Below are 22887 nucleotides of genomic sequence, written 5' to 3'. Positions count from 1 at the left end.
TAAAGGTTAGAGCTGAACGGACTCTTACTGATAAACTCCAAATATCCTCATTTAACAACGATCCCAAGGCTCAGAGAGGTTAAATAAATTGCTCTCAGTTACCCAGACTGTGAGAGGCCAACCCAGAATTAAACCCAAATTTTTATTGCCTAGTCCATCGCTCTCTGCTGAGCCATGCGACCTCGGGGTTTTGGGTTCAGCTGGAAGGAGAGAAAGGAGGTATTGGTGTAAAAACAACAGATACTTTATCAAAACCATCTTGTATTCACTTTTATTATACTAGCAATACGTACAAACAAGAAGTATGCAGAGTAAAACTTGAAGGCCCCCTTCTACACACCACAACTCCCCCACCCCCCAAGAGGTAATTACCACTGTCAATAATTTGGGGTGTGACCTTCCAAACCCCTTTCCACAAATGTCATACATGTATTTAGTGGCATGCTAGAACCAGCTCATACTGGTTCTTGAGAGCCAACTTAAATATTCAGGAAAAGTTGGGAGCTGGTTGTTAAACACGGTCATTATTAAAAATTAACTTACACAAACTTACAATTAAATTATATTAAAAACAAAGATAAAAAGTACTCAAGACTCATCACTTCCTTCCCCCCCACACAACTCTTTACTATTGTCTACATTCCTGGGGTTATTTGCCTTTATTGGGTCTGTATGATGGGAAGAGCAATGGTGTCTTACTGTGCATGTCTCCCCAGCTTCGTGCTTTTGCATTTATAGGATCCACCATAGTGGGAGCATTTACACCACGGAAATTGACAAACATGCAAAACAGGGCCCACCCTGGCCTCCACCGCAACAGCCAGTTGTTGAGCATTGATTAGCTGGTATATACCGTAAGAGATCTTTTTTCAAGTTTTTGTTTTGTTTTGTTTTCTTTATAATAAACAGACTGTTGAAAACTTGTAAAACCAGGTTAAATACATTTCTCTTCCTTGGTGAAAACAGAGAAGGACTCACTGAAACATGTAAAATATCCATTTTTTAAACCAGTACTCATTTTCTCTTCCTCAATAACCACTCCCTTGATAATCTAAACTTCTATTTTAACTAAATCCCAGTTCCTTTTAACTTTTCAAGGATGTTCTCCTCAGTTCACCCCCACACCTTTCAAGCTTTCTTAGAAGAGAAAGAGCATTTTTAATGGCAGAGGTGAAGTTTTCCGAAGGTAATTACTTAATAGGCAACAAAACAAGAATGGCTGGATTTGCTTGGCCATGGTAAGCACTAGATCCTCCGAGGGGCTACTCGGGCCCTTCTAGCTCCTGAATGTCAGAGGGAAAGCAATATACTTAGTCCCTTTTGTTTACACACCAGAAGATTAGGTTTCCTTAAATTCCTAAGGAATTTCAGAAGATTAACTTTTAGATAGGAAACTTCATAGGCTGAGCAGGCTGAGAAAAGAAAAAAGAAAAAAATCATGTCACCCTCAAGCAGTTCCATCAAGGGATGAAATTTTAAATCACATCATGTCTCACACCCATTTCTTAGTGCAAAATAAATCACTTGAACAGAGGGCAAGCCAATTTTTACTTTAAAACTGTTGTGTCCTGAGGCTGTCTTCTTGAACCTCAAAAGCACACTTTGTAATTACTCTACCTATCAAAGGAGACTCAACATTTCACCTCCAATTTCTTCAGCTTGTGTTATCACTTTTAATTGTTAATAAACCACATTAATTTTAAACTGAATATTCTGTTTGGGGAATTCAGTGTTTTCGGACAGGATACCCTGAATTACATATAAGTGGACTTATTTACGTACCAGCTAAAGTGAAGTGGGGCTTTTTTTCTCACTACCTGTCATTGGTTTTATTTTTTGGAATTTCTGTCATTTTGGAGACTCATAGCAATTGATGTCCCTCATTTTTTTTAAAGATTTTATTTATTTATTTGACAGAGATAGAGACAGCCAGCGAGAGAGGGAACACAAGCAGGGGGAGTGGGAGAGGAAGAAGCAGGCTCATAGCGGAGGAGCCTGATGTGGGGCTCGATCCCAGAACGCTGGGATCACGCCTTGAGCCGAAGGCAGACACTTAAGGACTGCGCCACCCAGGAGCCCCAATGTCCCTCATTTTTTAAAAGAGCTTTACCAGGAATGAGAAGGATAAAAAGTGCCAGGGATTTTATTGGGGTTTTTGCCCAACATTGATATCATTTGATTGTGGGACATGAGCCTGCCCGTGACTTTTTTTTTTTTTAAGAAAGTGAAGGGCTAAAAAATAATTTGCCAAACTCAGACCACACTATCAACCTTCATTCAGATTTGTTTAAACCTTTCATTTCCCTAACAAGATTCTCCCCAACCTGGAATTAATAAGATCAGTTATTACCATCAACCCTCCTGCAACTGTAGGCACTGACCGACCATGTCTCCTTAACAGAATCATCTATTTGCTCACAGACCATATTTTTCCAGTCCAGCCAATTTTCTCTCATGGTAACAAACAAAACGTTCTTGTGATGGAAACATGCCGTGTTTGTTTCCACTTTGGCATCAAGGTCCGAATTCAGGAGTTGAGAGCAGTTCCTGGCTGACTAAACATTCTCGGAACATCCTTCTCTTTACCTTCACTGTGCCCGGAGTGCTGAACCCTTCCCCTGGAGGGGGCTTCTGCTCCTTTGCCCAGCAAGCCCAGTTCTGCGGTGCCTTTCCCGGCCTCCTGGATAACTGGCCTGCCTTCCACACTGGAGCACTTCTCCCCACCACAGCCACCATCATCATCGCCATCATCACCCTCTCCCGGGTTAGCTGTGGTGCCAGGCACTGTTCTGTTTTATGACTGTTGATTTAAGTAACCCTCAGCACAGCCATTATTACTTCCATTCTATAGCTACTGAGACACTCAGGCACTGAGAGGTTGGTGCCCAAGGCCACTCAGCTGACAGATGACAGAGCAGGCCAGCTCCAGGGCCCGTGCACTCAAGCATTCTGCCATACCTCCCTACTTCGTCAAGCTACTTGGTTACCCCCCATATTTGTTTCTGTACTGGGGCAGGGACCATCCATTATGCATTCCTATATCACCCGGGGTGCCGACCATAGTGCCTGGTGAGTAGTAGGGGCTCATCAACTGTTTATGAAATGAAGGAGTGGATTTTTCCTATGATTTCCAGATATGTGAACAGGGAGATGTCTCCACGAGAAGACAGCCCATGGTGGCACCAGGGAAAGAGCTCACCAAGCTGGTGACCCTGGACGGTACATGGCCTAAAGCCAAGATCTGCCCACTCCTGGGCTATATAAGGTGAGCAACATAAACTGATTTTGTCAATCAGGTAAACACTGATCAAGTGTCACCTCCCCCAGAAAGTTATGGCAAGGAAGGTGCCACAGACAGTACACGGCATACTGTAAGCCAGTGACTGAGGCTGGTGTAAGCTAGCAGGGCTGGTCCTGGGTTGGTGGTAAAGTGGGGAAGGTTGATTCTTTTAGCAATCCACTAGCAAAATTACAATTTAAATTTATTCAGTTATTTATATATACCCTATCTTTTCCCCCCAAAATGGTTTATATATTCAGATTTATAAATTGGACGTGGAAAGAAATAAGAAAACAAAAATAGGGACAATAAAAGGAACTTAGAATAAGGCTAATACCAAAAAAACCAAAAACCAAAAAACAAAAACATGCATAATAGTCTTTATATATTTGCTGTGGCTGGGGCAAAAGATGGAAATGTACATAGTAATTTATAATGCACATTCACAAAGACTCGCGTATTGGCTCTTGAAAGAAGCCATTCCCTATAGCTAATGTTATGATGTGCAGGTTACAAGGTCAGGAACTAGAAACTCAAAGAAATCAAGAAACTTGATTGAGTTCCCACAGATAGTAAGTGTGACTGGAACCAAGGCTGAAACGAACCCTTTGGAGTAAGAAACTAAAAGCCTGTTGCCTAAGAGGCCTCACAAAGCAGCCACACCGGAGCCATCTCGTCCAAATGGGAGAAAATAATGAATCATAGTTTGGGTAAAATCTTTATTTGTCCTTTAACCTACAATTATTTATAGCATAATAACAATAATTTCGCAGATGTGCGAAATCTGAGTTTGATTCTAGAAGTGGTATTTTCTGAATCTGATGGTGCATCCCCGTACACTGCTGCTGACAGATGTCAGACTCTGTCCTCCTCACAGAGCAGCTCTTTGCAGTTTTCCTGAATTTGCTCTCTGGGTGAGGTCAGCCTCCAGCTCCCCCTCCTTTATCAGAAGTTCCTTGGTTTTTAGTGAACTCTCTGGAGTGGGGGTGGGGGAATTTCTAGGGAAAGGGTGTGCTCCCCAGACAGACTGGGTCTTCTCTACGCAGGGCGTGAGGAAACATGTGGACCATCATCCAGACCCCTTGGCGTAACCCTGATGCTGCCTCCTCACCTCTAACTAGATTGGAATCAAAACGTGAATCAGAAGGGACTCAGACATGGTGCCTGACAAAAGAGCGAAAAGCAAGCAAAAGAGGTTTCTGGTGATGAGGAAAGAGTGCTTATAAGCAGATCATCTCTGGGAGAGATGGTACCTGCATCATACTAGCCTTGCTGGATTCTCCTTCCCCTCTACGCCTCCAGCCTCAGCACGCTGTCCCTCACCTCCCCTGCTCTCCCCACCACCTCCAGGCCTGTTCCCCACCTGAGCAACCCTAAGGAAAGCACTTCAGACCCTACTTTTCCAGACCTGCGTTTCTGACCCTCTGCTTCTGTCCTCGACATCTACAGGTTTCACTGCGGGGTACACCAGTCAACACAGTGAAGAAACATAATAATACCCACTTAGATGTGGGATGAATTGCAGCCAGACACACTGACGAACAAAAATTCCTTAGCCTCCTGCCGACTTACTGTGTGAAGGAGGGGTCCTACTGATGTATTAGCAATCTTTCCTGAACAATAAAACAACCTAATGCTTTCTGTTTGGGGAGCAGATCACCATTAATAGGATCTTGCCAATGACACAAACGCCCTTGCTGCCCTCATCTTCCCAACTTTCTTTACATGGCCTCCTTCTGACAGTGATAACAACCAGCATGTACAGATATCAATACTTCTCTTCAGAAAACTCATCGCAATTCTAGGGGGAAACCCCAACATCATCTTCAGACTGTCTAGAGTCTGACAACTTTGCCTAGCTATGAAACCATCTATTACCAACAGACAGTGGTTATTTTTTTTAATGCTTATAGAGGAACATGAAATAAAATCCAAAGATACCTCAAAACAAGAAAAGGGAAATAGTTTAATCATTCTCCTTAGTCAAACACTATGATAAGACGACCACAGAAGAGCAGACAAATCATTTATCGGAACAAACTTGGAAGATAACGTGGTGTACCTTCATTTTATAGTTGAAGAAACTGAGGTCCAAAGAAGTTAAGGGAATGCCCCCAGGCCACAGTACAAGTTGGTGTTAAGACAAGAAACTGAATGAGCCAGACAGGCAGCAGCAGCAGAACAGTCAAGAAGGCAGCTTGGGAATGCAAGAGTGTGGGGATTATGCCGGCTGCTCCGTCAGCAAGAGACAGACACACCCTGTTGTCTCCCGCTCGCCCCATACATTCCCTCCGTCTCCGCTGGCATTCCCACTGTTCACACTCACACACACCCCCACCCATCCTGGAGCGGGTGCCATTTCACATTGACATCTGGGACCCGTCTCAGGTAAGAAGACACAGAGTGGATGACAGAAGTCATTTGCATCCCTCCCCACTTAGTGGGTCCACCTTCCACCCAGGATTGGATGCAGGGAAGAATACAGCAAGACCACAGCAGTAGGCTTTATTTAGCCTTATTTACACATGCCCTCTCCTTACCTCCCCCTCCACCCCCCGCCAAAGAAAACCCAACTTGTTGCAAAAAGATTTTAGGCCAGCTTATTTTTTTGAAGTCTAAAGCACCAGAAGTTTGTGGCCGTTGGTGTTTGAATGTTTTTGAAAGTGCCACAATGAAACATGAGTTCAAAGTGTCATTATCCTGTCGCAGGCGGATAGCTAAAACGCCCTGTTCAACTTGCTTACAAAATTAACTTAAAGAGACTTTGGAAAGAAGCCTACAGCACGTTACTGAGTTTTAGGGTTTTAAAAAAAATGAATGCTATCACTTAAGAACTGGCTTCCTTTTCCTATGGTCTGGTACTTGTAGCTTGGCCCTTGATGACAGCACACTAAGGAAGCCACGTCTGCCTCTAACGATCCTCTTAGAGGCTGAAGATGGAGGCTGGAGGCCTTAAAGGAGTCCTGAAGACTGGAGTCTAACTTACTCACTGCTGACTTATTTATAGACTTTTTTCCTAAATTTCTTTGTGACGTTTAGTAATACATAAAATGAAGTTTTCCCATCTAAATAAAACTGATCACTACTGCCGGCTATGTCAAAGAGAACTATTAAACTGTGAATCTTTGCAAAGAGGGGGAGCATTGAGAGCCTGGACACGCAAAACAACATCTAATATTGCATGTTATGAGCAACCAAACACATCTGGGAAAAGAAACCCACTGCCGCTTAAAATACCTGCTCTATTCTCTAGCACATCTGTGGTGCAATTAAAGGACCTGGTGCACAATTAAAATTCAGGTCAGCACACAGCAACAATGGGGCTCTTTGATGTGAGGTCAGCTTTGGTCATTCTCATATACTCATTAAACAGGTTAATCAACTTAGTGCAGGATATAGGACAGGAGTGACCGAAAATCTATTTAATTACCATTACCCTGAAAGCATTGGCAGAAAGATGTTTTATTTGTTTGACAGAGCAACTACTGTTTCATTGGCACTGCGTGCTTGAGCTAAAGGTGCCACTTCTGGAATCATGGGCTTTGTTTCCAGCTAACGAAATGCAGATAAAACACAAATATTTGTTTGCATTTATTATTAATATGCTATAAAAGCAGATGGTTTGTTGTATGCCTTTCCTTTTTCCGCTTGTCCATTTCTCTCTCTTGGTTAAAGTAACAAAGCATGAGTTAAATTTGTGGAATAGTCTCATGTTCTTTCCATCTGTTTGCCTTACCTTTAGTCAAGAAGCTGCTAATGTGACATGTTCAGTCTGGATGAGTAAACTAGATTCGCGTTCTCCTAATGGGTTTTACGCAGCCCCTGCAAGGAAGAACAGGTAATATGAACAAGTACTGTCTATTGTGAATGCTTTAGTAGAAAGACCTGGACTTTCGGTCAAATAGACTGGGATTTGAATCCAGCTCCCTGATCTGTACTCACTGATGAAATGAGGACAATAAGATCACTTTGCAGCATTGTGGTGAGGATACAATAAAATAATGTAATAAAGTGTTTAGTGCAGTGTTTGGAATGTGGTAGAACTTAATGGTGACTATTTTTATCATTAAGAAAATGCTTTAGTCACTGAGGAATCTACAACATCATTAATCAGGGTACAATTTTCTTTTCCTTCCTAAAAACAGTATTTAGTGCATCTTAAAACAAACTAGGTTTTTTAATATTTATTCTTTTCTCAGTAATCTCTATGCCCAACATGGGGCTCAAACCCGTGACCGCAAGATCAAGAGTTGTACACTCTTCCAACTGAGCCAGCCAGGCACCCCAGCCAGTTTTTTTTCAATGATAAAACTGAACATACAATATATAATGCTAAAGGAAATAATAAAAATCCTTCACTGGACTTCCGAATAACGGGATCTAAATGACTTCAAGAGGAAGGTGCTGTGAGTGACATGGGCGTCCAAATGCTTCTTGCATCACATGCCCAGATAAGACACAGGGAGTCCCATCTTTGGGGAGCAGGAGCTGACATGGAAACACTCAGTTTAAAAAAATCACAAGTAGCCCCAACAATGTATCCCTTAGGAAAGTACACTTGATTCTCGTAGTTCGTGGTAGTTACGTTCTATAAAGTCACTACAAACACTGAATTAGCCAACAGTGAGCCATCATTCCCAGGGGGAAATACAGGGTTAGGTTGCTATGAGCCTCTTGTCACAACATTTTTGTCAAGAGATCAATACATAACCTTGTTTTGTGTGCACTTCTGTTTAAAGACACCTTATTTAATATGTACCGTCAGGGCACCTGGGTGGCTCAGTCGGTTGAGCGTCTGCCTTCGGCTCAGGTCATGATCTCAGGATCCTGGGATCCCCCCATCCCCCAATCAGTCTCCCTGCTCAGCAGGGAGTCTGCTTCTCCCACCTCATGCTTTTTTGCTAACACTCTATATCTGAAATAAATAAATAAAATCTTTAAAAAAAAAAGAAAAAGAAAAAATATGTACTGGTGATTCATTAACATTGAACTCACAGCCAACAGCACTTCAATTCATGTCTGGACGAAGCTTATCCAATACACATAGTTTCTCCATAAGGCATGGTCACAGCCCCTTGCACATGGACAGTAATTCAGCATTGTGCTTGGGGGCCATTTTAAATGGCAGAAATACCAACAAAAAGCAGGGCACTAAAATGACCACAAAAGGACACTTGTTTACTGACTGCAAGCAGAAACAAGAATGTAGAGTGTTGCACTGTTCAGCCTCAGCTGAGAAACCTGTGCGTTGGGCAACTCGACTTTTTCACCATTCCACCCATGTCTGTGAATGCACATGAAAGTACCACCAATATTGAATTGGGGAGTATAAATAAATTCAACAAGTAGGTGACCACAAATATAGAATCCATGAATTATGAGGCTTAACTATGTCAACTTGAAAATCGATGTGTCTCCTCTCAATAAGCCCAACATAGCAAGTCTTTTCTTTGGTGTTTGATGGAAAGCTCTTTCTTCAGGAAATTACCAGATAAAAGACATTAGCTTGCATTTAGGGGCCACATTGCATGAAAAACAGTAAAACAAAACTTTAAACACTAGAATCAAAGTCTGGGGAGTTTCAGAGCAAGGAGATCTAACTCTATGAGAAGCAAGAGTGAACTAGCCCCACTGAAGGACCAGTAGGGTTAGGTCTCCCAACGCCTATTTATTATGGAATAGATAAATAAAAGAATAACCACAAAGAATGATCATAACTATGTCATGTTCATTATGTGCCAAGCATAAGTCTAAGTTTAGTTTATTAATTAAATATACATTAACACAGTTATTTGTTAAATACTTTTACTATTATTATTTAATGGTTCAGGTTGTCGTTTTCCTCTGTTTTTTTCTTTAGAAGAGTTGGTTTGGGTGCCCTGAGAAGGAAGCCATCCCAGGTGGCTGGAAGCAGAAAAGTGTACCGGTAGGAAGCCTAGAAGCCATAGATTTCTAGAAGTGTTTTCTCACCCCACCCCTTACATAAGAGCATCCATTGATTCATGCCGAAAGTAACCACTACTAGGTTCAACAGGGTCAGCCAAGTGGAATCTTCTTCAGACAGCTGGATAATTCTGAGGATGACAAAGTGTTAGACCTGGATGGGAGCCTAATAGTCACCTAATTGAACCTCTTCTTCAGCAGAGAAAAATGAAGCTCACAGATGTTAAGTGATAGATCCAGTTAATAATATGCCTCTGAATTGATCATTTAGGAAAATCATCTGACCGTAACAATAAATGGTGAAAGTAACTTGATGAAACCCCATTACTAATTCAGAAGAAGAGAAATGAGGATGGGCACTTGCCCTCTTACAAACTAAAATATGTTATAAAAGCACATTATTTTTTAAAATGTAGCACTGAAGAAGGGCTATGAGGACAGACCAGTGGAGTGAAATACATGGCCCACAAATAAAATGCTTACATGGGTGTATGGGTAATCATCTACAGCATCATTTGAAATTACTTACCAAAATAAGTTATAAAGAACTAAATACTTGTATGAACTAGAAAATACAGATATAGGTTGATTAATTTTACAATACTGGAAGAAATTACAGAAGAAAATATCTACTACATAAAATATTTAATCCTCTGTTTAAGGAAAGTGACTAGAAGTTAAAGTAAACAAAATGATGGTTGCCTACCCAATACCCATTCTTTCCTATTTACTTACTAACAGAGCTCCAGTTTTGGCAAAAGAGCAAGGTGTCCAACTAAAAATCCTATGCTGGACGTCTTTGCAGCAAGGGGCGCTATGCGATAAGTCTGGAAAGAAGGAATGTGTTGGAGATGTTAAAGAGAGCATCCAGAGAAACTTCATAAGAGAGACAAACTGTGGCAAACACTTCGTGCTCCACCCAGATCCCCTCAGAAACCCTTTATCTGCTCTGTGTGCCCACACCCTTGTTTCCGTGGGCTCTGATCCTGACAGCTGGAACCTGTTACTTTCTTCAGCTACCTTTGAGCTATTAGACCATCTTCGTCGCCGTGACTGGGGCAGGAGTCTGAACGTGGGAGCTTCTTGGCCTTGAGAGGGCACAGACCTACCTGATTTATGCTCAGAGTCCAAGGCCAGGCTGTAGCACTCCCTTGCTTGGCTTTACCTTCTTCTCTATGCTACTTCCATTCCTCTCTTTATCAATTTCTTCTAGAAATACCTCCTGAGCAAATCACTAACACAAGAACAGGCCGAGGTCTGCTTCCGGGGAATCTGACCTAAGACATACTCTCAGCTGGCCTACCCATTCATCTTTTACTCCTTCACACCGCCACTTTTTTCCCTTTTTGGAGCATGAACGAAAAGCCTGGAGGTCCTGCAGCCATCTGGCAACTACGAGGCAATAAGCACCAAGTTACAGATCCAGACACTAGGGATGATAGAACAGAAAGATGGAAAAAAGCCAGAATACCTGATGGTTTAATTAAGTTGTCATGCCCTGGAATGACATCCCTAGACTTATTTTTGCATAAAACAAGTAACTACTTTATTTGTCGATATGCCCGGTGTGGCATATAATAACATCCCCCCAAAGATGTCCACATCCTAATGCCTCAAACCTGTAGCTATGCCACATTGCACGACAAAGAGGAATTAAGGGTGCTGAAGGACCTAAGGTTGCTACTCTGCTAACCTTAAAGCAGGGAGAGTATCCTGGATTATCCAGGTGGGCCCAGTGTAATCACAAGAGTCTTTAAAAGTGCAAACGGGAAGCAGAAGAAGGATCAGAGCCAAAGATGTGACTGGGGACGCCCGGTGGCTCAGTCGGTTAAGAGTCTGCCTTCAGGTCATGATCTCTGGGTCCCGGGATCAAGTCCCAGGCTCCTTGCTTCTTGCTCAGTGGGGAGTCTGCTTCTTCCTCTGCCTGCCCGGGCCTGCCCTGCCTGCCCCTCCCCATGCTTGTGCTCTCTCTCTTTCTCTGACAAATACACAAACAAACAAACAAACAAATAAATAAATAAAAGAAGATGTGATGGTGAAAGCAGAGGTGGGAGTGACAGGATGTGAGAACAACCACCCGCCTCTGCAGGCTGCGAAGATGGAGGAAGGGTCACCAGCCAAGGGACGCAGGCAGCCTCTGGAAGCTGAACAAGGCAAGGAAACAGACTCTTTCTCCTACAGCCTCCAGAAGGGAACATAGCCCTGCCAACGCCTTGATTTTACCCCAGGGAGACTCTTTTTCGACCTCTGACGTCCAGAACCGTAAGAGAATAAATTTGTGTGGTTTAAGCCACCAAGCGTGGTAATATGTTACAGCAGCAAGAGAAAACGAATACAGCCGAGTATAAATGGTCTCTGCTGAGAGAGCAGATCTTAAGCATTCTCTTCCAAAAACAGGTAACTACATGAGGTGGTGAATACATTAATTAACTTGATTGTGGTAATGATTTCACAACGTATACATACACCAAATCATCATGTTGTGCACTTCTAATATATACAATTTTGTTTATCAATTATTCTTCAGTAAAGCTGTGGAGGGGGAAGAAAATTAATATGCCAGGATTTCTGTTATTCATGGACGAATTTAGTCCTAAATGATATTTTTAATTGCAAACAGGTTTTTTTTTTTGTCAAAATTTTATTTAAATTCAAGTTAATTCACATATAGTGCAGTAATAGTTTCAGGGGTAGATTTAGTGATTCATCAGTTGCAAGTAATATTTTTTACATAAGAAAATCGTACACAAATAAAAAACACGGAACCAATAAGTTGATGGGCAAATAACCCACATAAACAAAACCCACGGATGAGGAACTACAGGTGCTAAGAAACAACATGGAAACAGGTTTCCCACAAACATATATGAAATATTTTTAAACATCCAGAAAAAATCATTACATTATAATATTACATAAAAAGCAAGACACGGAATTTATATCGTGTGTTTGCAAGTATATCTTTAAAATAAGCACTGAAAAAAAAGACTGAAAGCGAAGAATAAAAGGAAAGATTTTGAGATAGTGAGATTTGAGGTGTCTTTTCCTTCTATTACTTTCTCATATAGACCGTACCTAAATGTCTAGCTCTCTCACTTTATTCAGTTCTCTTTAATAGGAAAAAGAAAATAAACTTTGCCTTAAAAAATGATTACCACACAAATACAAAGTAACCACAGCCCCAGATGCGATTTGTAATAATACATGGAAGGAAGGGTAAGGCCAAGTGCTGGCACAGAAGGGGCGAGGCTTTGCCTGGGAATGCTGGGAAGGCCTCACAGAGGGGTGGGCAGTTGAGTGGGGTCTCACACAAGCCCGAGTGTTGAGTAAACTGCCAACCGCTGTGACGACTGGAACGCAGAGCAGGAAGGAGAGAGCAGTGGAAGATTAGGTCCGACAGGTAGAAGCCCCATCTGAAAGGGTTTACATCGTAAATACTAGAGTTTGACCTTTACTCTAATGGGGAAGTAACTCTTGGCAGGAAAGAGCCATGATCGTATTGGTATTTTGTATGGATTTTTCTGCCACAGTGTGAGGACTGACAGGGGACCGAAGGCAGTGGAAGGAGTTAGCTCTATTGCAATTGTCTAGGTAAGAGGTCTGAACTGAATGCCACAGACAACTTGAGGAGTTTATGGGCCAAGGGGAATGAGTCAGAGAAAGTAAGGAGGCTGACTCCCACTGTTGACTGAGCCTCTCTCTACTAATATTTCCCTGGTTTTTAAATGAGAGCTAACATGCATACAGCAAGCCATGGATATGAATGTGTGGCACGTACAGTTCTACGGATTATCACAAAGGGAACCCACTCATGTAATCACCGTGCAATGCATCATAGCAGGGACCAGTGGGGCCTCAAAGAAAGGCCCACTTGCTTGGGCCAAAAACCTAGAAGTCATCTTTTATTCTTTTCTACCCCTTGTATCACACATCTAAGCCATCAGCAAATCCTGTCAGCTCTGCCTTCAAAATACATCCAGAACTCAACCTGTTCTCACCATCTCCACCGCCCCGTTCCCCTACTTCGAGCCACTGTCATTTCCAGCCTGGACTGTTGCCATAGCCTCCTGCCTGTTCTCTTACTCTGTTCTTGCTCCCCATGGTCTATTGTCCACACAGCTACTGGCAGGGTCCTTTTAATATGGGGTTCACCTCACGTTACTCCCTGTGTCACATCACCTTTTGTGACCCTAATTCTTCACCCCTCTCTGCACTGATGCCCTTTGCCAAGTAACTTGGGAGTGAACTGCCTCACCCCCTTTAATTCTGGGCTCAGCTTTGTGTTTTGCGTAGTAGATATGACATAAGTAGATGCTTCAACTGGGTTTATGCATTAAGGTTTTTTTCTTTTGCAAAACTGTGCCAAAGTCAATGCATCTCCCAACTTAAGTCAGGTCTCTTAAATTGAAGTCTCACAAGATGCATCAATTGGGAGGACCTAATTCACACCCAGAACCCCAGCTATTATGGTGTCTATGATTAGCAGGTTCTGCAACCCAGGAAGGAGCCAAAAATCAGATTACCATCAACGGGGAAGGATGACTTCATGGTATCACCATATCACCCTGCTCCGATGTGCCTTTCCGGATTGCCTTGCACAGACGTGCCCCTGTACTTGCCCATCACCCCAGGCTCCCCTGCCTTACACTCTGGCTAAGGGTCCTGGTCAGAATCCCACCTTTCCCCTGTGCCTTCCCCATCCTCACTGGCTCATGTTGGTCTCCGTCCCACCCTACACAGTGAGTTTTAGCAATCTCTTCCCAGACTCCACAATTGGCATCAGATAAAAGGCAATCTCTGGTCTCTCTCACTGCGCACCTGTCCCCCTTCCTTCCCACTGCACTCTGGACTTTATTCAGCTGCCCATTCCATCTTTGCCTTGTCCTGGAAACGGACCACTTAGCATCATCTTTTTGGCTAACTTCGAATCCCCAGAGTCATAGTCCAGATCAAAACAATCTCTTTCTCCTGATGTTTTTTCTCACTGTATCACTTATTTGGAAACAGGGCCAACTTATCCACGAGGTACTTCATAGTACCTATAGGCCCACAAAAATGTTTTAATGTTACTTTTTTTCTTTTATTATCTTATGTTAGTCACATATTGTACATCATTAGTTTTTGATGCAGTGTTCCATGATTCATTGCTTGCGTATAACACCCAGTGCTCCATGCGATACGTGCCCTCCTTACTACCCTTCATCGGGCTAGCCCATCCCCCCACCCCCCGCCCCTCTAAAACCCTCAGTTTGTTTCCCAGAGTCCATAGTCTCTCATGATTCATCTCCCCCTCTGACTTCTCTTAAAAATAGAAGAAAGGGGCATCTGGGTGGCTCAATCGGTTAAGCATCTACCTTCAGCTCAGGTCATGATCTCTGGGTCCTGGGATCAAGCTCCACATCAGGCTCCCTACTCAGCAGGGAGTCTGCTTCTGTCTCTCTCTCTCTCTCTCTCCCCCTCTGCCCCTCCCCCTTCCTCACTCTCTCACCCCCTCTCTCTCAAATAAATCAAATCTTTAAAAATAAATAAAATTAGAAGAAAAAAGAAAATAATAATAATGAAGATATACTAATCCAACCTGTATTATATTCATCTTTGTACCCTTTACTTGCAAAATTTCATACCATATTTTTTATCTTATTTTATTTCAGTTTATTACCTTTAAATGAAGGAAGGGATCCACAAAGGTGAACGCTGCTACGGTCAGCAAGAGTCAGGATAGGATCCTAGCTGCTTTCGTGTATGTTGCTATCTTTTGTGGGTATATATGTGCTTCAACTTAACTATAAACTCCTTCAAATTTTGTGTGATCTTTTTTACATATTTATTTTCCCTAGAGAAACTGTCTCTTTTTAGAAACCTGTTTTGGGGCGCCTGGGTGGCTCAGTCAGTTAAGTGGCTGGCTCTTGATTTCCGCTCAGGTCATGATCTCAGAGTCTTGGGATTGAGCCCCTCGGGCTCAGTAGGGAGTCTGCTTCAGGATTCTCCCTCTCCCCCCCCACGCCCCCCGCCGTAAACATGCTCCTGTGCACACACTCTCTCTCTTTCTCTCTCCCCCTCTAAAATAAATAAATACATTTAAAAAAAAAAAGAAATTTGTTTTAATTGGCTGACCAAGAGTAACATGCTCCCCACAATACAAAAAGCTCAGTAGTTGCATTTTTCTTTCTCCATTCTAGGGTCAAAGTCACAGATGGTAGACTGAGTGAGGCCCACAGAGTTTCTTAATCTACATGAAGACAGTAGAGATGATCCATTGTTTTTGTTTTTTGTTTTGTTTTTTTAAAGTTTTTATTTATTTATTTGTCAGAGGGAGAGGGCGAGAGCAAGCACAAGCAGGGGGAGCAGCAGAGGGAGCAGCAGGCTCCCCACTGAGCAAGGAGCCCAACGTGGGGCTTGATCCCAGGACCCTGGGCTCTTGTCCTGAGTCGAAGGCAGCCACTTAACTGACTGAGCCACCCAGGGGTCCCTCTACAGTCTTTCAAACACTCTTGTGATTGAAAGCTCACCATTAGGTAAGCATTCCCACGTGTTATTAGAGGCAAATGAGAGGAAGCAGTACATTTTGCTCATTCGCTTATTCGTTTGTTCATATAGTGGAATTCTGGCTCCTTTTCTCACACTAGTTACGTGCCCTTGGCAAGTAATTTGAACTCTCTTTGCCTTAGCTTTCTGTTCTAGAAACTGGAAAATAAATAACTATTAGCTTAAGAGAGCCATGATGAAGAATAAATGAGATCATCTACACCCAGACCTACAATGGCACCTGATAAGCACTCTAGAAATGGTGGCTGTCAATTAATTGGACAAAAATTTGAGTGCCAATATATTTATTGAATTGATGCATATCAATGGAATGAACCAATAGCGATCAAACATCCCAGGGCCTTGTCTCTGGGTTCTGTTTCTCCCCAGCTCTCCTCTGGTGAGCACACGGGCTACTGAAACCTTAGCTCATTCTCACCCAGCTGCATAAATCAAGCACATTTGTCTTCACTGGCCTTTGGTTGGAATGTAGGCACCTCAAACGTATCTTACCCTGCCCGGTGTTGGCTGACCAATGAGAGAATTTGTCGGCATCCCTATGGGGTCACAAAAGAAGCCACCCTCTGGTCTTCCCAGTCCCACTTTTGCCTCCACTTAACAGACATTCTCCACAGAGCAGCAGACCAATCTTTTTGAAGCCATGCATTAAATCACATCACTTTCCTGATTATCTCTTTAAAGGCATCTCTTTGAGTTTAAAGTACAAACTCAATGGCTTGGCAAGCCCTCCTCCCCACATCATCGTTTCCAGTGTCCCTCCAACGCCACACTCTAGGCTTGACCTTAGTTTTTCAGTTCCTTAAGCAGCATGTTCTCTTCATTCCACAGACTTCCCACCTGACTCCCCTTTGGAGTTCCCTCTGCCAATAGCCATTTTCTCTTTTCTCTTCATTGGCTAAATCCCACCCTACCACTGGGAAATGACCCTGACCCCTAGAGCAGATTGGATCCCCTGGCTTTGCTCTCCTGTAGCACCTAGGGTTTCCCCAAACAGCACTGGAGTCTATTGTGATTATCTGTTTAATGTCTGCTTTTCCCAACAGAGTGTAAGCTTTTTTTTTTTTTTTTTTTTTAGATTTTATTTATTTGTCAGAGAGAGAGAGCACGCACACACAAGCAGGGGAAGCGTCAGGCAGAGAGAGAAGCAGGACCCTGGGATCATGACCTGAGCTGAAGGCAGACTTTTTTTTTTAAGATTTTATTTATTTATTTGACAGAGAGAGACAGCAAGAGAGGGAACACAAGCAAGGGGAGTGTGAGAGGGAAAAGCAGGCTTCCTGCCTAGCAGGGAGCCCAATGTGGGGCTGGATCCCAGGACCTTGGGATCATGACCTGAGTCGAAGGCAGACGCTTAACCAACTGAGCCATCCAGGTGTCCCATAAGCTTTTTTTTTTTTTTTTTTTGTAATATTTGACTTTTTTTTAGGTCATCTCTACACCCAACGTGGGGCTCAAACTCATAACCCCAAGATCAAGAGTCACATGCTGCACCAACTGAGCCACCACTCAGCGTGTAGGCTTTATGGGGCCACTGTTACACCTGTCTTGTTCATGACTGTATCCTCAGCACCTAACCCTGGGCTTGGTCCATAGTATCTCTGAACACAGAACTGCTGACTGAAAGAAAGAACTAACAAATTAAAGAATAAAGTCCCAAGGGAGCAAAACAAAAATGAATCTCAATGCCAAGAATCAGCCTGCATCCATTAAAGCGACATAAGGTTGGGCCAGAGAACAAGAGACGTATATGAGTAAGCCCTCTATACCTCAGTTTCTTCATCTGTAAATCAGGGCTACGAAAAAGCCTATCTTAGGGATTATGAGGATTAGTGAGTTGATAGAAATAAAGCTGCCATTGTATGTGATTATGATTTTTACTATTCACAAGGGCATGTTTCCTGGGTAGTGTACCTCATTCCACACAGTGATTACAGAGGCAGTTTATTGAAACAAGCCTGCTCAGGAAGGGATGTTTGTAGCCTGGCAATGAATGTCCAGGGCCCCATCCTAGAAGGGCATACAGCAAGAATGGCTGAGGTTGCTACTCCCTGGAGGGTCCTGTTATCTACAACGTGATACAAGTTAGAAAGTTATGACCCTGCTCTGTGGAAATGCATATAACCCACTGCTGCATTTTCAGCCCGTCTGGAGAACTAGGCCCAATGAGTATTCCATCCTTATCCTCTCTAGTCCTCGAGAATAACACATCAAAGAGCACGTTTGCATCCCTGCAACAGATAACAGCACTGCCATAAGCTTCAGGGTCCACACATGCTACAGATAGAATGAATTAATAATTCCACATATTTATAAAATATGAATTAACCTAGGAAATATCTAACTCCAAGTAAAATTTCTGCTTTTTAAAACCGAGCAGAGAAAGACGCTTTGATAAATGAAAGGCTAGTACATTTCATTATATAGGATGACCAAATTGCCATTTACCACAAGAAACACATCACTCAGATATACAGATGTTGACACCATAGAAGCGTCAGGTTATTTTAGGGGCGGGGGGCAGGGGAGAATCCGGACAGCTGACTTTTTAAATTATATTTGATTATTTGTTTGGGTTTTTTTTAGCAATAGAAAAGCAAGTAATATGATCAGGAAGAATTCTAGAGGCTCTAGTGCGTTCATACAAGCACAGTAAATTACACGTAAAGACCGTGGAGAATGTACCTTTGTCCTGTGTACTATCCCATGTCTGTGTGGAACCCGGTTCGCTTTGACGGGGCACAGCTATTCTCTCTGAAACCCTGCCTTCTCTTGCTCTCCTCCTTGTTGAGAGCTTTCCTTAATAGCCGAACTGGTTTTCCTGAAAGAAGAAAAAGAAAGCAGTGTGAGAAATGTATGTGTTACACTTCTTCCTTTTCCATAATATTGTAGTGATCATTTACATTCATATTCAAAGGTGGAAAGATCCATACATCAGCTTTGTAAACAAGTGGTAAAAGTGTAAAGCAGTATCCTATATTAAAAATACCATAGCAAAGGAAAAATTTGCCGGTCTACTCTACAACGACATAATATACTAAAAATCGACCTTCTTTCTCCTCATGTCTTTGACCCTGAAACAGTACCTATATCTGCAAGAATGCTGTAAGCATAGTGGATTATTTATTACTGGGTTTGGGGATTATTTTGTTGCTAAATAGGCTTGAGGAGGGCTATGTGTTATTTATGAGATGTTTCCAAACATTATTAAGGACACGCCATTAGAAAAGAGAGCAACTTTGTAGCTTAATGTTCTACCGCCAATCAGAACCTGAAATACTATATTATTATATATAATAATACACACATATAAATATATATGTATATGTAAATACACACACACACAGGATCTATAACCACAATAGAAAAAATAAGATTTTAAAAAGAAGAAAGTATTAGCATTACCCCAGGTAAAGAAATATGTGAGTTGAGATGGAAGGCCTTTATATGTAAAGCCAAGAATACGTATTTCCATATTGCAAAATGTGTCAAGTTTTGCAGAGGTAATAGCACTGGCTGAAAAAATGTTAATTACCATAAATCTCCCAGAAATTCTCTGACAAGAATCTCTCTCTCTAGTTCAGGATGGTCTGTAGAGCAGACCAGGGAGCTGGCTCCTGCCTTCCTCTCCTGTTCTCTAGCCTTTTCTGAATGCTCCCAAGTAAACTAAAAAATTTCCTTGTGGCATCCAGAAGGACCCAAAGTTACCCTTAGTGGAAACTCCCTAAGGACCCCCACAGCCACAGCCTTGAACAACCGGTCAGAGCTTTACCCAGAATCAGCCTTGAGAGCTCCGTCACAGCTGGCCTCTTGGCAATGCCCCCCTGGGCAGACACTCGAGTGCTGCACCCACACACAGAGCCACCTGAGAGAAGGGGTGAGATTCTTCCTGCTCCGCACTCCTCCAGCTTCCACATGGATCTGAGCCAATTTCACTAGCACACTTGGGGAAAACGTGTTGCGTACAGAATAAAACAGCAGTGCATAGAAAGAGGAGAGGCTGGAACTGTGTGTGGTATCGGTACTTGCCAGAACCCTTATTACTGAAACCTCTTCCATACCTGTTCCTTCACAGCATCAAGAATTACATTGCTGAATTCCCAGCTATGATCCTGAAGGGTATGTTGCATATAAAGCTTATCTGAAAACAGGGCGGAAAGGGAGATGGCCAATGTATAAAAACTACCTTGAAAAAAAATAAAAAATAAATAGAAACTACCTTTTATTAGAAATTTCTATTGTCCTAAGGGCTCTGCATGCATTATCTCTAGAAGTTTCTATGATCCTTCCATTCTACAGAGGATGAAACTGAAGCTCAGTGACATTAAATAACTTGCCTAAGATTACATAGCTGGTAATATTTGAGTTAGGTTTGAAACCAGATTTTTAAGACCCCATGCTTTTAATCACTAAACCAAACCATACTGCTTATCTTTACAGATTAGGCAAATGTGGATGGTATAAAAAAGAACCAATTTGTTGATTTAACAAGCAAGACTTTTTATCAAAATACATGACAAACTTATCAATAGTGTTTGAAGGAAAACATTACCAAGGCATAAAGAAATGTTTCTCTTTATATAGCACACACACAAACACACACATTGTGGTTAAATTAATGGAACAGTGCAAATACAGGAAGGCACATGTAGGGCAGAAAGGCTGTATCATGTGATCAAATGATCTGATTCTGTGGTCATCAGGGTTTTCCTCCAGCCATACGACAAGAACCTACATGGTTAACCCCAGAGGCGGCAAAGAGCAAGGTTGCTGCCTCCTTCTGCGGGTTAATCAAAGAGCAGTACTAAGTGCAGTGTAGTTTGGATCGGGGAACAGAAAACTGACGTGAATGGGAAAACTAGTGAGACCTGAGTTTAGCTAGAAGTAACGTAACCAATGTTAATTCCTCAGTTTTGACAAATGCCCATGGTTATTTAAAATATTAACATTAGGACAAACTGGGTGAAGGGAACACAGGAACATAATACTATCTTTGGAATTCTTCCATAAATCTAACATTCCTTCAAAATAAAAAATTTTGTTTAAAAAGCTAAGTAAAATTTAAATGTAAAAATAAGAGAGAAAGAGCTAGCACAATGCTAGACGCCAGGAAATCCTCTTTTCCCATCACATCCAAACAGAAAAACCATGCAGGATAATTTTGCAAATGTTACTAATATGGTCACACAGATGCAAAATTGTTGGCTTTATATTTAAATAGAGAGAAGATGATTCTCAAAGATTAGAAATATGTATCAGTTAAGCCAAAATCTTGCTTTGTCTGAGTCTCTCTCTGGCAAGCTTACCCTCTTGCTAGTACTTCGCTAGGAGAGATTCTCTTTACTGGAGTAAGTGTTAAAGGAATCTGCTACTAGACACAAATGAAGACTTGAAGAAAATAGCAAAAAATACCGTGTTCTTGGTCAAAGACTTAACATCCTAAAATTCAATTCTCCCTATGTCAATCTGTAAACTTGACATGTTTCCAACAAAAAAATTAACTATTTTTGTGGGGGAACTGGATAAGCTGGTTTCAATGTCCATAAGCAAGAGAATAGCCATGAAAATCTAGGGGTAAAAGAGTAATAAGGGAGAGAGTGAGAACAAGCTAGATTTTAAAATACATTATAGAGACGCCTGGGTGGCTGAGTCCTTAGGCGATGGCCTTTGGCTCAGGGCGTGATCTTGGCCTGGTGGGATCCTCCTCCTCTGGGAGCCTGCTTCTTCCTCTCCCACTACCCCTGCTTGTGTTCCCTCTCTCGCTGGCTGTCTCTCTCTCTGTCAAATAAATAAATAAAATCTTTTTTTAAAAAAAAGTAGAAAATACATTATAAAACTAGAGTTTTAATTTTTCTTGAGTAGGCTCCACACCTAGCATGGAGTCCAATATGGGACTTGAACTCAGGACCCTGAGATCAAGACCTGAACTGAGATCAAGAGTCAGACACTTGACTGACTGAGCCACCCAGGCGCCCCTAAAAGTATAGTTTTAAAAACAAAGTGGTACTGGTGCACGATAGGTCAAACTGATCAATGAAATAAAACAACATTCACAAAAGACTTAAATTCTTGGGGTGCCTGGGTGGCTCAGTCAGTTAAGCTGCTGCCTTCGGCTCAGGTCATGATCCTGGAGTCCCTGGATCAAGCCCCCACTGGCCTCCCCACTCAGCGGGGAGCCTGCTTCTCCCTCTGCTCCTCCTCTGCCCCACCCCCCCGCTCGTGCTTGCTTGTGCTCACTCTCTCTCATATAAATAAATAAAATCTTTTTGAAAAAAAGACCTAAATTCTTGAGGCAAGTTAATACATAACACTAACTTTTCAAAACATTAATGAAAAGATGTATCACTCAATAAACGGCACAGAGGCAAGCAGGTAGCCGTGTGGAAAATGTTAGTAAGGCTGGTCTTTTACCTTATACCTCCCAACAGAAATAAACTCCCAGATGTATCAAATATGAACTAATAAGCAAATAGATGAAAACCTGGAAGGATTTTTCTTTTTTTTTTTTTTTAAAGATTTTATTTATTTGACAGAGATAGAGACAGCAAGCGAAAGAGGGAACACAAGCAGGGAGAGTGGGAGAGGAAGAAGCAGGCTCACAGCGGAGGAGCCTGATGTGGGGCTTGATCCCGGAACGCCGGGATCACGCCCTGAGCCGAAGGCAGACGCTTAACCGCTGTGCCACCCAGGCGCCCCATGGAAGGATTTTTCTAAATAACCTATTTTGGGGGCGCCTGGGTGGCACAGCGGTTAAGCGTCTGCCTTTGGCTCAGGGTGTGATCCCGGCGTTGTGGGATCAAGCCCCACATCAGGCTCCTCCGCTATGAGCCTGCTTCTTCCTCTCCCACTCCCCCTGCTTGTGTTCCCTCTCTCGCTGGCTGTCTCTATCTCTGTCAAATAAATAAATAAAATCTTAAAAATAAATAAATAAATAAATAAATAAATAAATAAATAAATAAATAACCTATTTTGGGAAAAGCCTCTTGTATAAAATAAAACCTCTAAGTCATAAAAGATAAAAACCTGGATATTTGACTACATAGAAATAAAAATTTTCTGCATAGGGTAGGGAGTGAAGAGACGAATTTAAATAAAACACAAACAGCAAACTGGTAAATATG

At 42.2% G+C, this 22887-nt stretch overlaps 1 long non-coding RNA gene across 1 annotated transcript in view; it reads right to left on the bottom strand.

The window, feature by feature from the left end:
- Positions 1–338: 338 nt before the first annotated feature.
- Positions 339–22887, bottom strand: part of LOC123793126 (uncharacterized) — a 32971-nt gene continuing 10422 nt past the window's right edge. The window contains exons 2-4 of the long non-coding RNA XR_006779854.2: positions 18452–18587; positions 7017–7102; positions 339–1412 (exon numbers count right to left, since the gene is read on the bottom strand). This is a non-coding gene — a long non-coding RNA (uncharacterized LOC123793126). The remainder of the gene's footprint in view (positions 1413–7016; positions 7103–18451; positions 18588–22887) is intronic.

Source organism: Ursus americanus, chromosome 13, assembly GCF_024610735.1.
Source record: "Ursus americanus isolate L20-20 chromosome 13, mUrsAme1.1.p, whole genome shotgun sequence".
NCBI classification, from domain to species: domain Eukaryota; kingdom Metazoa; phylum Chordata; class Mammalia; order Carnivora; family Ursidae; genus Ursus; species Ursus americanus.
The sequence above is the reverse complement of the archived record's forward strand: the minus strand, read 5'-3'. Positions and strand labels throughout refer to the sequence as shown.